General features: G+C 47.0%; 2 long non-coding RNA genes across 2 annotated transcripts; one reads left to right on the plus strand and one right to left on the minus strand.

Annotated features, from left to right (window-relative positions):
- Positions 1–3,192: 3,192 nt before the first annotated feature.
- Positions 3,193–7,440, minus strand: LOC311428816. The gene is made up of 4 exons (XR_014687904.1): positions 6,458–7,440; positions 6,325–6,371; positions 6,098–6,234; positions 3,193–3,375 (listed from the first exon to the last, which is right to left on the minus strand). It is a non-coding gene; the product is annotated as an uncharacterized lncRNA (long non-coding RNA).
- Positions 7,441–10,315: 2,875 nt separating this feature from the next.
- LOC311428815 lies at positions 10,316–14,724 on the plus strand. Its single transcript, XR_014687903.1, has 5 exons — positions 10,316–11,197; positions 11,276–11,341; positions 11,428–11,474; positions 11,565–11,701; positions 14,424–14,724. It is a non-coding gene; the product is annotated as an uncharacterized lncRNA (long non-coding RNA).
- The last annotated feature ends 1,285 nt before the right edge of the window (positions 14,725–16,009 follow it).

The following is a 16,009-nucleotide window of genomic DNA, read 5'->3' on the forward strand; positions in this document are numbered from 1 at the left end:
CAGTGCCGGAAAACTACACCTACCAGCATTCCCCGCACAGCCAGCATGGCCAATCACAGGCCGAGTGCTCGAGAACTGCATTTACCGGCACTCACTGGAACCCTCACCGCCCTTACAAAAAAGGCCTCAAGCCCTAACATCCAAAAAACCTCGAAACCCCTGCAGACCTAACCCAAACTATTTACCACACTAAACCCCTGAAGACCTATGCCTAAAACCCCCAACCCAAAATCTTAGGATGCTCAAAACCCAAACCCAACCCAAAACGTTAGGAATGCTCAAAGCCCTAGCCCAAAAACTTAGGGCGCTCCAAACCCTAACCCCAAAACATTAAGACGCAAAAAACCCTAACCCAAAAACTTAGGGTAATACACCATAAATGTTTGTTCATTGTCTTTTGTATTATAAAAACAAGGAGTTCTGTTTGAGGAGCGGGAGTTGCAAAAGCTCCCTGCTGAAGTAAGGAGCTGCATAATGCTTGCCTAGACACTATGAAAATTCTTTTGCTTAATTTTCTTTTTAAAGAGATTTAAATTCTTAAAAATTCTTTTGCGCGCAACAGTGCGCGCAGTCGCAGAATATACCAGGATGTGCTGCGTAATCCCGGAATTAGCAAAATATAAATAAAAAGGGACCCTGGCAGGGGTGAGGTGCGTGCCGTTGGCGGAGCTGAGACTCCCCGGCCGCCCAGTGCTGTTTTGCTTGATGTTTGCTCGCTCAATAAATTCCTTTCTACGATTAATACAATGCTCTCTGAAAATTAATTAAGGGGGTAACTTATAACACTTTGGACGCTCAAAACCCTATCCCGAAAACACTAGGACGCTCCAAACCCTATCCCAAAAACATTAGGACGCTCCAAGCCCTAACCCAAAAACATTAGGGCGCTCAAAGCCCTAACCCAAAAACATTAGGATGCTCAAAACCCAAACCCAATAACTTTGGATGTGCAAAACCCAAACCCAAAACATTAAGACGCTCCAAACCCTATCCGGAAAACATTAGGAAGCTCAAAGACCTATCCCAAAAACTTAGGATGCTCCAAACCCTATCCTGGAAACATTAAGATGCTCAAAACCCTATCCTGAAAATTTAGGACGCTCCAAACCCTATCCTGAAAACATTAAGATGCTCCAAACCCTATCCCGAAAACTTAGGACACTCCAAACCCTAACCCAAAAACATTAGGATGCTCAAAGCCCTAACCAAAAACATTAGGAGGCTCAAAACCCTATCCTGGAAACAATAAGTTGCTCAAAACCCTATCCTGGAAACATTAAGATACTCAAAACCCTATGCCCAAAACTTAGGACGCTCCAAACCCTAACCCAAAAACATTAGGACGCTGAAAGCCCTAACCCAAAAACATTAGGACGCTCAAAACCCTATCCTGGAAACATTAAGATGCTCAAAACCCTTTCCCGAAAACTTAGGATGCTCAATACCCAAACCCAAAACATTAAGATGATCAAAACCCTAACCCAACTACTTAGGATGCTTGAAAGCCTATCCCAAAAAATTAGGGCACACAAAAGCCTAACCCCCAAAATTAAGATGCTCAAAATCCAAACCCCCAAAATTAGGATACTCAAAACCCTGGACCTGGAGAACCTTACCTGGAAAAAAAAAAAAAAAAAAAAAAAAAAAAAAAAAAAAAAAAAAGATCTTAAAACCCTAACCGTAAATAACTGACCAAAAATAAAACCTTAAGACTCTAACCCTAAAAAACATATCAACACTACAACCCAAAAAACTCTAATACCCTAACACGCTAACCCTGAAACCCTTAAAACCCTAACCCCCAAACCCTTAAAACCCTAACCGTTAAAACTCCAACCCTAAAAACCTTAAAATCCTAAACATAAACCCTGAAACCCCTTACCCTGAAACCCAACCCTAGTGCCCAATCCCTGAAACCTTAAAACCCTGAATCAATCTGTAGCAAATAGCATAGGCTGAGTCGAGGATCTCAGTACAGTAGCATTATTATTCGAGATTACAATGGCGGGTGTCCCACAAGCAGGAGGGTGCCTACTAATTCCATACACAGTTTATACACTTTTTTTTTCTGCCGAGGACCGGGACCCTCCCCTGTTTCCCCTTTAACTGTGCTATTCAAGGTTCATAATCTAGCTGGTGCTTCACAGAAAATACACAGCTGCTGGCCTGTTACAAGTCACATTTCTTTTGAGGTTTTTACTCTTTGAGGTGGTAATGTTTCTTACGCCGTGATTTCCACCTAATTGCTGTAAGGATTCTGGTTGTCTGCGTTTTACAAGGTTGTCTGTTATAATAAATAAAAGTCCCAAATAGGATTACAATCAAAGTTTACAATTCACTGAATGAATAGAGGTAAGCAAACAGTGCTGGGTACGCTGGGAGTCTCTGCTCCACCAAGACGCGCACCAGTAATACACCAGTTACCTCCCTTAAGGGATATAGAGAAGCTCTCTCAGATACGTCCGTCCTACTTCTCATGCATGCGGCCGGAGGTCGGTCTAATTCTGGTGCTGTTGGTGGTGGAAGCTGGGGCAACGGTGGTACTGGTGGCGATACCACAGCCACCGGAGGGGGAGCCGCCGGGGGTGGATTGTTAGGATATGGAGGTGGTAGCTTATCCAACGGCTCACGTTTATCTTCTTTTTCTTTTTCATGTTCTTCTTGTTCTTCAAATTTCTTACCTGCTTTTAGTGTAAATATTGAGGCTGGAAAAGGACGTGAAGTCCTCCTGATCCATAATCCTGCATAATCACTTTCTTCCTGGCTAAAAGGTTCCTTTGAATTAACATGGATATTTAAGGCCTGGCAAATCCAGTCTTCGAAGGATCCAAAAACAGGCCAAATGACATGTAGTCTTAAAGGCTCCTTTGGCCATTCTGTCACACAATACTGGACTATTTTTAATTTACTTTTTCCTTTTCTGGGGTCCCTATCATTCCAATTTCGAATCGTTATTCCTAATGGACTTTCTGGTGGTATGACTGGTAATTTGCTCCCTTTCTTCTGGTCTCTGGTCTTCGATTTTGTCTGACCCATCTAGGAATTTTACTCTGGCAATTCCCACAGCCCTTGGTTACCTTAGTAAGAGTGTCTTGCAGGGGGTCGAGGACCTATCACACACCCACAAATCCTATAGGAATCCCTTCGGTCCTTCACCGGCCAAGTCCCTCGCGGGAGATTGGAACCGCGGTTAGAAGACCTCCACAATCGCTTCGGAACTAAGTTCCATCTCAGTCACACTCTTACACACACAGGCAACCGAACCCCACCCAACCGAACGGTATACGCTTTAAATGCTTACGACTCCGTCATCTTTGTTCGGATCTTCACACACACAATTACGGGCAAAATATAGTGCTGCAGCTGGCAAGGGAGCTGAAAAAAAGAATCAGAAACTTTGCTTACCTTTATTCAGGTTTAAGATGCCATTAGTTCCGACCTGACTCAAACAGCAGCCACCAAATGGTGGGGGTGCCTCTCCTAGATCAAACCAGAAATCAGGAACCAAAGCCCTCCCGGACGAGCGCCCACTTGTAATAAATGACTGGGTCCCAAACAGGATTGCAATTGAAATTTACAATTTATTAAATGAATAGAGGTAAGCAAGCAGCGCTGGGTGCGCCAGGAGTCTCTGCTCCACCAAGACGCACACAAGTTACATCAGGCGGCTGGTTTTTATGCTGCTAGGCTAATACATATTCATTACTACTTCTACAAAAGGCAGGGTTATTCTAATTAGTTCCCAGAATCCAAACCCTCCCACTGGTGCAGGCGTTATCAGTCTCCGGTGGTCCCTCTGGGGGCCGCTCGTACTGAAGGCTCGTAGTCTTCCCCCAAGGCTTTTCTCTTGTCCTTCTCCTTTGTCCATCTTGGCTGGATGTCAGACACTTGCATAGTGTCCCATGCAACAGTTGTAATAGTTAGCAGTTATTCTGAAACCCCTTTGTTCTCTTATCCCCTATTGACCCGAATTGCTGGACCATTCCTTTGCAAGATACAAGAACTATATACATTAACCACTCTGGTTTTCTCAGACTTTTCATCATATCATGCGACCCTAGCATTGTTCCATATTGACACGAATCAGATGAACTCATTCCACACTGTTAAGCTGTCTTATCACTGCAAGCATATCTCAATACCACCTTCCTTCCCTCTACAGGATGTAACTGCGCAAAAACAACATTTTTATTCCCACAACCTTGATCCCCTTACCCTGAAATCCTTATTCCCCTTAAACATAGCAACTCTAACCACAACCCTAACCCTTATTATCAACCCCCTAACGCTAATGACACTGACCTTAATCCAAACCCCAACCTGCCCCTAACCCCAGACAACCAACAACGAAACACACACACACAAAGATGGAAACTACAAAAAAGGCAAAACCCTGGATACAGGCCCCAAATCACAAATACGCAACCAAAATGCTACAGAAAAGCCCCAGATGCAGGTCCCAAATGCTACTGCTAGGCCTCAAAAGCTCAAGATGCATCCCAAAGCAAAAATGCAGACCCCAAACGTTACAGAAAAGCCCCCAAACCCAGGCTGCACAAGTCTACAAGCAGGCCCCAAACTGCCAACAGAAGCAGGCACCAACCACACCCAGATGCAGACCCCAACTGCCCACAAGCAGCTCCTACCCCACCACCCCCTCCCAAGAACTGGACTCCACCCAGACACTGGCCCAAGACCCGGGCCCGCCCCCCGCCACCCCCCCTCCCCTCCCCCCCCCCCCGACACAGGTGTACAAGCAGCTCACAACCCGCCCCTTCAGAGACCGGTCCCACTCCCCCCACCCCCCCCAAGACATGGGATGCGGAGGTGTACAACCAACTCCCAACTCCCTCCCCCTCAAAGGGAGGCCCCAAAGACCCCCAAATGGAGGCTCCTAGAGTGAACAAGCACCTCCCAACTCCCCCAGGCACAGGCCCACCCCCCCCACCCCAAACACAGGCCACAAAGGTGTATAAACAGCCCAGACCCCCCTCCAAGACCATGGCCCCTATAGTGTACAAGCAGCTCCCAACCACCCACAGATGCAGGCCCCAACCCTTCTCAAAAGGGAGGCACCTAGAATGCATGAGCAGCTCCCAACCCCCCTAAACAGAGGTCCAAAAGTGCACAAGCAGCTCCCAACCCCCCTCAAATACAGACCCCAAAAGTGTACAAGTAGCTCCCCCCCAGAGACAGGACCCAAAGGTGTACAACCAGTTACCAACACCCCTGAGACACAGGCCCCAACCCCCCCCCCCAGACACAGGGCTCCAAATTCTACAAGCAGCTCCCAACCCCTGCAAGGCAGGCCCTATACAAGCAGCTCCCAACCTTCCCCCCCCCCGAGGGAGGCCCCCAAGCCCCCCACAAACACAGGCCCCTACAGTGTACAGGCAGCTCCCAGCCACCCCCAGATGCTGGCATCAAAGTTGTACAAACAGCTCCCAGCCACCCTGCAGAAACAGATTCCTACATTGTACAAGCAGTTCCCAGCCCACTAGACACAGGCCCTGACCCCCCACAGATGCAGGCCCCAAAGGTGTACAAGCAGCTCCCACCCCTCCCCCAGAAGCAGGCCCCAAAGGTGTAGAGTCAGCTCCCAACCCCCTCAATGCTTGCCCCAAGGGTCTACAAGCAGCTCCCCCCTTGCCCCCAGATACCGGCCCCCAGACACAGACCCCAAAAGCCTAATCACAGGCCCTGAACTCTAGAGGCAGGCTCCAAAACCCAGGACAAAGCCCCAGTGGTTCGAGACAGGGCCCAAATCCCAGACACAGGCCCCAAACGCTAAACATATGCCAAAAAAAGTATTAGTGCTGGTGCCAAATGTTACAGACAGGCCCAAAAGCCCGAGATGCTCAAGGCTGAGACGTAACTTGGCTTTCTGAATTACTGGAAAGCAGCTTTCATTCTCAGATAATTGTGTGCAGGCTAGACAGGATGGGGCTTCAGGCACCTCTTCACCTGAGGAAACACACTGCCATCAGGCACCGCTGTGCCAGACAAGCTTGTTCTGCTAGAACACCCTACTCAGATGCACTGTGGCATTCAAGTGAACTGCTTTCATGCAAATATAACGACTGATGTTACAACCCACCTTGCCTGTGGCACCTGATGAACAGAAGAGTAAGCCACCGCAGCGCTTCAAAACCATCCCTGCACGTGCCGCTCCTTGTCGCTCTCTGGCCTTATCTCATATCCTTATCCACTTCTGTGGAGAGCCTGCCACGGCACCTGCAAAGCAAGACGGACACCTTTCATAGTCACCTTGTGCTACTTGGTCGTTCTGCTCCAACCCAGCTCATGACCAGCCCCTCTTCTTACACAGCTCTTCAGAGTGCAGTTTGCTCCTTTGAGCCTGCGCGAGACACCTGTGAAAGAAAAAGAAACGCATAGGCCGATGCAGCATCCAAAGACACAGCACAACTAGGTAAGTTACTCTCATCTGCTCCCTTACCTCTGCTGCTTACCAGCCCCCGAGGCAGATGCTTCAATCTACCCTCTTCAAACAGCTACAACACCTCTAAAAGACAAAGAGGGGATGCTTAGAGGAACAGTGAGACCTACAACACAACAACTGCTACATCTGTTCCTCACTCACCTTGCCAGAGGCAGCTCTGCGTGTGACGTCCCAGGTTGTACACTGCGTTATCTAACCCTTACCGTAACCCTTACCCTAACCCTTCTCACCCTTACCATTACCCAAATCCTTACCTTTACTTTTTCCTTACCCTTACTCTTTCCTTTAACCATAACCTTACCCTTACCCTATTCCTTACTCCAACCCTTCCCCTTTCCTTCCCCTTCCTCTTACACTTAACCTAACCCTTACCCTTCCGCTTCCCCTAAAACATATCCTAACACTTTCCCTTACCCTTACACTTACCCTAACCCTTACTATTACCCTTACACTTACTCTTGCCCTAATCCTTGCTTGCACCCTTACACTTATCCTAACCCTTACCCTTACCCTTACTCAAACACTTACACTAACCCTTACCATGACCCATACCCTTACACTTACTATTCCACCTGACCCGTACCCTTAAACTTACCCTAACCCTTATCCATACCATTACCCTTACCCTTAACCTTACCCTTATCATAACACTTACCCTTACCCTAACCCTTAACCTTTCTGCTACACTTACCCTTTTCCTAAATCTAAACCTTACACTTACCCTTACGCTTATCCTCACCCTTACCATTACCCATATCCTTACACTTACCCTTACCCTAAACCTTGCCCTTACACTTACCGTTACCATTAACCTTATGCTTACCCTAACCCTAAACCTTACCATGACCCGTACCCTTACACTTACCCTTACCCTTACACTTACACTGACCCTTACCCTTACCATAACCCATACCCTAACATATAGTTGTACCCTTAACCTTACCGTTACCTTTAACCTTACCCTTACTCTATCCGTTACCCTTATGCTTACCCTTTACATAAACCTTAACCTTAAGCTTACCCTTACCATAAGCCATACAACAACACTTACATGTACACTTAAGCTTACACTTACCCTAGCAATTACTCGTACAATTACCCTTAACCTTACCCCTACCCTTACTCTTAACATTAGCCTTACCCTTAATCTAACCCTAAACCTTACCCTTATCCTAACCCTTACCCTATTTGCTACACTTGCACTTAGCCTAAATCTAAACCTTACACTTACACTTACCCTTACCCTCAACCTTACCATTACCAATACTCTTACTCTTCCCCTTACCCTAACCCTTATCCATACACTTACTGTTACCTTTAACATTACCCTTACCCTTACCCTTACCCTTACCCTTACCCTTACCCTTACCCTTACCCTTACCCTTACCCTTACCCTTACCCTTACCCTTACCCTTACCCTTACCTTTACCCTTGCCCTTACCCTAACCCTCACCCTTGCCATTAATCATACCCTTACTCTTCTCCTTACCCTAATCCTTACCCTTACACTTACGGTTACCATTAACCTTACCCTAACACTTACCCTTACCCTGTCCCTTACTCTAACCCTTACAATGACCCGTACCCTTACACATATCCTTACCCTTACTCTTACCCTAACCCTTACCCTTACCCTCAACCTAAGCCTAAACCTTAACCTTATCCTAACACTTACCCTTACCTTAACCCTCACCCTTACCATTACCCATACCCTTACTCTTACCCTTACCCTAAGCCTTATCCTTACACTTACCGTTACCGTTAACCTTACCCTTACCCTAACACTTACCCTTACCCTATCCCTTACACTTATCCTTCTCCATACAACTTACCCTTACCCTAACACTTAACCATAACCTAACCCTAACCCTAAACCTTACACTTACTCTTAACCTTAACCTTACCCTTAACCTTAACCTTAACCTAATACTTACCCTTACGTTTCCCTCACCCTAACCCTAAAATTAACCCTAACCATTACCCTAACACTTACCCTTACCCTTACTCTAACCCTTACCCTGACCCGTACCCTTACACTTCCACTTACCCACTTAAGGGTAAGTGTTAGGATAAGGTTACCCTTACGGGTGACCCTTAAGCTTATCCTTAAAGTTTATGGTTAGGTTATGGGTAAGGGTAATGGTATGGGTAAGGGTATGGATAAGGATAAGGGTAATTGTACGAGTCATTGCTAGGGTAAGTGTAAGCGTAAGTGTACATGTAAGTGTTGTTGTATGGCTTATGGTAAGGGTAAGGTTACGGGTAAGCGTAAGGGTAACGGATAGAGTAAGGGTAAGTGTAACGGTAAGGTTAAGGGTAGAAGTATGTTGTAGGGTATGGGTTATGGTAAGGGTAAGTGTTAGGGTAAGTGTAAGGATAAGGATAAGTGTACAAGTCAGGGTAAGGTTTAGAGTTAGGATTAGGGCTAGAGTTAGGGTAAGGATAAGTGCTAGGGTAATGGTTAGGGTTAATTTTAGGGTTAGGGTGACGGATAAGAAATGGTAAGTAGTAGGTTAAGTTAAGGGTAAGGTTAAGGTTAAGAGTAAGTTTTAGGGTAAGGGTTAGGGTTAATGGAAGGGTCAGGGTAAGTGGGTAAGATTTAGGGTAAGGGTAAGAGTAAGGATATGGGTAATGATAAGGGTGAGTGTAGGGGTAAGTGTAAGGTTTAGATTTAGGCTAAGGGTAAGAGTAGAAGAAAGGTTAAGGGTTAGGGTAAGGGTAAGTGTTAGGATAAGGGTTAGGTTAAGGGTAATGGTATGGGTAAGGGTAAGGCTAAGGGTAAGGGTAAGGGTAAGGGTAAGTGTAAGGGTAAGTGTAAGGGTAAGTGTAAGGGTAAGTCTAAGGGTACGGGTCAGGGTAAGGGTTAGAGTAAGGGTTAGGGTTAGGTAAGGATAAGTGTTAGGGTAATGGTTAAGGTTAATTTTAGGGTTCGGGTGAGGGAAACGTAAGGGTAAGTATTAGGTTAAGGTTAAGGATAAGGTTAAGAGTAAGAGTAAGGTTTAGGGTAAGGGTTAGGTTTAATGTAAGGGTAAGGGTAAGGGTTTGGGAAACGTTTAGGGTAAGGGTAAGAGTAAGAGTAGGGATAATGGTAAGGGTAAGGATGATGTTTAGTGTAAGGGTTAGATTTAGTTAAGGGTAAGGGTTAGTGTAAGTCTAAGAGTAAGGGTAAGTGTAAGGGTAATGGTTAGGGTTAATTTTAGGGTTAGGGTGAGGGAAACGTAAGGGTAAGTAGTATGTTAAGGTTAAGGGTAAGGTTAAGGTTAAGAGTAAGTGTAAGGTTAGGGTAAGGGTCACGGTTAATGCAAGGGTCAGGGCAAGGGTTGAGGTAAGGTTTAGGGTAAGTGTAGGAGTAAGGTTATGGCTAAGGGTAAGGGTGAGGGTTAGGGAAAGTGTTCGTTTTAGGTAAGGGTGAGGGTTAGGGTAAGGTTTAGATTTAGGCTAAGGGTAAGTGTAGGAGAAAGGATAAGGGTTACAGTAAGGGAAAGTGTTAGGATAAGGAAACGTTGAACGTAAGGGTAAGGGTAATTGTACGAGTCATTGCTAGGGTAAGTGTAAGCGTAAGTGTACATGTAAGTTTTGTTGTATGGCTTATGGTAAGGGTAAGTTTAAGGGTAAGGTTTATGTTAAGTATAAGCGTAAGAGTAATGGATAGAGTAAGGGTAAGGGTAAGGGCAACGGTAATGTTAAGGGTACAAATATGTTTTAGGGTAATGGTTATGGTAAGGGTAAGGGTCAGGGTAAGGGTAATGGTATGGGTAAGGGTAAGGGTAAGGGTAAGGGTAAGGTTAATTGTACGAGTAGTAACTAGGGTAAGTGTAAGCGTAAGTGTACATTTAAGTGTTGTTGTACGGCTTATGGTAAGGGTAAGGTTAAGGTTAAGGTTTATGTTAAGGGTAAGCATAAGTGTAACGGATAGAGTAAGGGTAAGGTTAAGGGTAACGGTAAGGTTAAGGGTACTACTATATGTTAGGGTATGGGTTATGGTAAGGGTAAGGGTCAGGGTAAGTGTAAGGGTAAGTGTAAGGGTACGGGTCACGGTAAGGTTTAGGGTTAGGGTAAGCATAAGGTTAATGGTAACGGTAAGTGTAAGGGCAAGGTTTAGGGTAAGGGTAAGTGTAAGGATATGGGTAATGGTAAGGGTGAGGATAAGCGTAAGGGTAAGTGTAAGGTTTAGATTTAGGAAAAGGGTAAGTGTAGCAGAAAGGTTAAGGGTTAGGGTAAGGGTAAGTGTTATGATAAGGGTAAGGTTAAGGGTAAGGGTAATGGTATGGATAAGGGTTAGGGTAAGTTTAAGGGTACGGGTCAGGTGGAATAGTAAGTGTAAGGGTATGGGTCATGGTAAGGGTTAGTGTAAGTGTTTGAGTAAGGGTAAGGGTAAGGGTTAGGATAAGTGTAAGGGTGCAAGCAAGGATTAGGGCAAGAGTAAGTGTAAGGGTAATAGTAAGGGTTAGGGTAAGTGTAAGGGTAAGGGAAAGTGTTAGGATATGTTTTAGGGGAAGCGGAAGGGTAAGGGTTAGGTTAAGTGTAAGAGGAAGGGGAAGGAAAGGGGAAGGGTTGGAGTAAGGAATAGGGTAAGGGTAAGGTTATGGTTAAAGGAAAGAGTAAGGGTAAGGAAAAAGTAAAGGTAAGGATTTGGGTAATGGTAAGGGTGAGAAGGGTTAGGGTAAGGGTTACGGTAAGGGTTAGGTAACGCAGTGTACAACCTGGGACGTCACACGCAGAGCTGCCTCTGGCAAGGTGAGTGAGGAACAGATGTAGCAGTTGTTGTGTTGTAGGTCTCACTGTTCCTCTAAGCATCCCCTCTTTGTCTTTTAGAGGTGTTGTAGCTGTTTGAAGAGGGTAGATTGAAGCATCTGCCTCGGGGGCTGGTAAGCAGCAGAGGTAAGGGAGCAGATGAGAGTAACTTACCTAGTTGTGCTGTGTCTTTGGATGCTGCATCGGCCTATGCGTTTCTTTTTCTTTCACAGGTGTCTCGCGCAGGCTCAAAGGAGCAAACTGCACTCTGAAGAGCTGTGTAAGAAGAGGGGCTGGTCATGAGCTGGGTTGGAGCAGAACGACCAAGTAGCACAAGGTGACTATGAAAGGTGTCCGTCTTGCTTTGCAGGTGCCGTGGCAGGCTCTCCACAGAAGTGGATAAGGATATGAGATAAGGCCAGAGAGCGACAAGGAGCGGCACGTGCAGGGATGGTTTTGAAGCGCTGCGGTGGCTTACTCTTCTGTTCATCAGGTGCCACAGGCAAGGTGGGTTGTAACATCAGTCGTTATATTTGCATGAAAGCAGTTCACTTGAATGCCACAGTGCATCTGAGTAGGGTGTTCTAGCAGAACAAGCTTGTCTGGCACAGCGGTGCCTGATGGCAGTGTGTTTCCTCAGGTGAAGAGGTGCCTGAAGCCCCATCCTGTCTAGCCTGCACACAATTATCTGAGAATGAAAGCTGCTTTCCAGTAATTCAGAAAGCCAAGTTACGTCTCAGCCTTGAGCATCTCGGGCTTTTGGGCCTGTCTGTAACATTTGGCACCAGCACTAATACTTTTTTTGGCATATGTTTAGCGTTTGGGGCCTGTGTCTGGGATTTGGGCCCTGTCTCGAACCACTGGGGCTTTGTCCTGGGTTTTGGAGCCTGCCTCTAGAGTTCAGGGCCTGTGATTAGGCTTTTGGGGTCTGTGTCTGGGGGCCGGTATCTGGGGGCAAGGGGGGAGCTGCTTGTAGACCCTTGGGGCAAGCATTGAGGGGGTTGGGAGCTGACTCTACACCTTTGGGGCCTGCTTCTGGGGGAGGGGTGGGAGCTGCTTGTACACCTTTGGGGCCTGCATCTGTGGGGGGTCAGGGCCTGTGTCTAGTGGGCTGGGAACTGCTTGTACAATGTAGGAATCTGTTTCTGCAGGGTGGCTGGGAGCTGTTTGTACAACTTTGATGCCAGCATCTGGGGGTGGCTGGGAGCTGCCTGTACACTGTAGGGGCCTGTGTTTGTGGGGGGCTTGGGGGCCTCCCTCGGGGGGGGGGAAGGTTGGGAGCTGCTTGTATAGGGCCTGCCTTGCAGGGGTTGGGAGCTGCTTGTAGAATTTGGAGCCCTGTGTCTGGGGGGGGGGGTTGGGGCCTGTGTCTCAGGGGTGTTGGTAACTGGTTGTACACCTTTGGGTCCTGTCTCTGGGGGGGAGCTACTTGTACACTTTTGGGGTCTGTATTTGAGGGGGGTTGGGAGCTGCTTGTGCACTTTTGGACCTCTGTTTAGGGGGGTTGGGAGCTGCTCATGCATTCTAGGTGCCTCCCTTTTGAGAAGGGTTGGGGCCTGCATCTGTGGGTGGTTGGGAGCTGCTTGTACACTATAGGGGCCATGGTCTTGGAGGGGGGTCTGGGCTGTTTATACACCTTTGTGGCCTGTGTTTGGGGTGGGGGGGGTGGGCCTGTGCCTGGGGGAGTTGGGAGGTGCTTGTTCACTCTAGGAGCCTCCATTTGGGGGTCTTTGGGGCCTCCCTTTGAGGGGGAGGGAGTTGGGAGTTGGTTGTACACCTCCGCATCCCATGTCTTGGGGGGGGTGGGGGGAGTGGGACCGGTCTCTGAAGGGGCGGGTTGTGAGCTGCTTGTACACCTGTGTCGGGGGGGGGGGGAGGGGAGGGGGGGTGGCGGGGGGCGGGCCCGGGTCTTGGGCCAGTGTCTGGGTGGAGTCCAGTTCTTGGGAGGGGGTGGTGGGGTAGGAGCTGCTTGTGGGCAGTTGGGGTCTGCATCTGGGTGTGGTTGGTGCCTGCTTCTGTTGGCAGTTTGGGGCCTGCTTGTAGACTTGTGCAGCCTGGGTTTGGGGGCTTTTCTGTAACGTTTGGGGTCTGCATTTTTGCTTTGGGATGCATCTTGAGCTTTTGAGGCCTAGCAGTAGCATTTGGGACCTGCATCTGGGGCTTTTCTGTAGCATTTTGGTTGCGTATTTGTGATTTGGGGCCTGTATCCAGGGTTTTGCCTTTTTTGTAGTTTCCATCTTTGTGTGTGTGTGTTTCGTTGTTGGTTGTCTGGGGTTAGGGGCAGGTTGGGGTTTGGATTAAGGTCAGTGTCATTAGCGTTAGGGGGTTGATAATAAGGGTTAGGGTTGTGGTTAGAGTTGCTATGTTTAAGGGGAATAAGGATTTCAGGGTAAGGGGATCAAGGTTGTGGGAATAAAAATGTTGTTTTTGCGCAGTTACATCCTGTAGAGGGAAGGAAGGTGGTATTGAGATATGCTTGCAGTGATAAGACAGCTTAACAGTGTGGAATGAGTTCATCTGATTCGTGTCAATATGGAACAATGCTAGGGTCGCATGATATGATGAAAAGTCTGAGAAAACCAGAGTGGTTAATGTATATAGTTCTTGTATCTTGCAAAGGAATGGTCCAGCAATTCGGGTCAATAGGGGATAAGAGAACAAAGGGGTTTCAGAATAACTGCTAACTATTACAACTGTTGCATGGGACACTATGCAAGTGTCTGACATCCAGCCAAGATGGACAAAGGAGAAGGACAAGAGAAAAGCCTTGGGGGAAGACTACGAGCCTTCAGTACGAGCGGCCCCCAGAGGGACCACCGGAGACTGATAACGCCTGCACCAGTGGGAGGGTTTGGATTCTGGGAACTAATTAGAATAACCCTGCCTTTTGTAGAAGTAGTAATGAATATGTATTAGCCTAGCAGCATAAAAACCAGCCGCCTGATGTAACTTGTGTGCGTCTTGGTGGAGCAGAGACTCCTGGCGCACCCAGCGCTGCTTGCTTACCTCTATTCATTTAATAAATTGTAAATTTCAATTGCAATCCTGTTTGGGACCCAGTCATTTATTACAAGTGGGCGCTCGTCCGGGAGGGCTTTGGTTCCTGATTTCTGGTTTGATCTAGGAGAGGCACCCCCACCATTTGGTGGCTGCTGTTTGAGTCAGGTCGGAACTAATGGCATCTTAAACCTGAATAAAGGTAAGCAAAGTTTCTGATTCTTTTTTTCAGCTCCCTTGCCAGCTGCAGCACTATATTTTGCCCGTAATTGTGTGTGTGAAGATCCGAACAAAGATGACGGAGTCGTAAGCATTTAAAGCGTATACCGTTCGGTTGGGTGGGGTTCGGTTGCCTGTGTGTGTAAGAGTGTGACTGAGATGGAACTTAGTTCCGAAGCGATTGTGGAGGTCTTCTAACCGCGGTTCCAATCTCCCGCGAGGGACTTGGCCGGTGAAGGACTGAAGGGATTCCTATAGGATTTGTGGGTGTGTGATAGGTCCTCGACCCCCTGCAAGACACTCTTACTAAGGTAACCAAGGGCTGTGGGAATTGCCAGAGTAAAATTCCTAGATGGGTCAGACAAAATCGAAGACCAGAGACCAGAAGAAAGGGAGCAAATTACCAGTCATACCACCAGAAAGTCCATTAGGAATAACGATTCGAAATTGGAATGATAGGGACCCCAGAAAAGGAAAAAGTAAATTAAAAATAGTCCAGTATTGTGTGACAGAATGGCCAAAGGAGCCTTTAAGACTACATGTCGTTTGGCCTGTTTTTGGATCCTTCGAAGACTGGATTTGCCAGGCCTTAAATATCCATGTTAATTCAAAGGAACCTTTTAGCCAGGAAGAAAGTGATTATGCAGGATTATGGATCAGGAGGACTTCACGTCCTTTTCCAGCCTCAATATTTACACTAAAAGCAGGTAAGAAATTTGAAGAACAAGAAGAACATGAAAAAGAAAAAGAAGATAAACGTGAGCCGTTGGATAAGCTACCACCTCCATATCCTAACAATCCACCCCCGGCGGCTCCCCCTCCGGTGGCTGTGGTATCGCCACCAGTACCACCGTTGCCCCAGCTTCCACCACCAACAGCACCAGAATTAGACCGACCTCCGGCCGCATGCATGAGAAGTAGGACGGACGTATCTGAGAGAGCTTCTCTATATCCCTTAAGGGAGGTAACTGGTGTATTACTGGTGCGCGTCTTGGTGGAGCAGAGACTCCCAGCGTACCCAGCACTGTTTGCTTACCTCTATTCATTCAGTGAATTGTAAACTTTGATTGTAATCCTATTTGGGACTTTTATTTATTATAACAGACAACCTTGTAAAACGCAGACAACCAGAATCCTTACAGCAATTAGGTGGAAATCACGGCGTAAGAAACATTACCACCTCAAAGAGTAAAAACCTCAAAAGAAATGTGACTTGTAACAGGCCAGCAGCTGTGTATTTTCTGTGAAGCACCAGCTAGATTATGAACCTTGAATAGCACAGTTAAAGGGGAAACAGGGGAGGGTCCCGGTCCTCGGCAGAAAAAAAAAGTGTATAAACTGTGTATGGAATTAGTAGGCACCCTCCTGCTTGTGGGACACCCGCCATTGTAATCTCGAATAATAATGCTACTGTACTGAGATCCTCGACTCAGCCTATGCTATTTGCTACAGATTGATTCAGGGTTTTAAGGTTTCAGGGATTGGGCACTAGGGTTGGGTTTCAGGGTAAGGGGTTTCAGGGTTTATGTTTAGGATTTTAAGGTTTTTAGGGTTGGAGTTTTAACGGTTAGGGTTTTAAGGGTTTGGGGGTTAGGGTTT

The sequence above is a fragment of the Aythya ferina genome (assembly GCF_964211825.1).
Source record: "Aythya ferina genome assembly, contig: HAP1_SCAFFOLD_150, whole genome shotgun sequence".
NCBI classification, from domain to species: domain Eukaryota; kingdom Metazoa; phylum Chordata; class Aves; order Anseriformes; family Anatidae; genus Aythya; species Aythya ferina.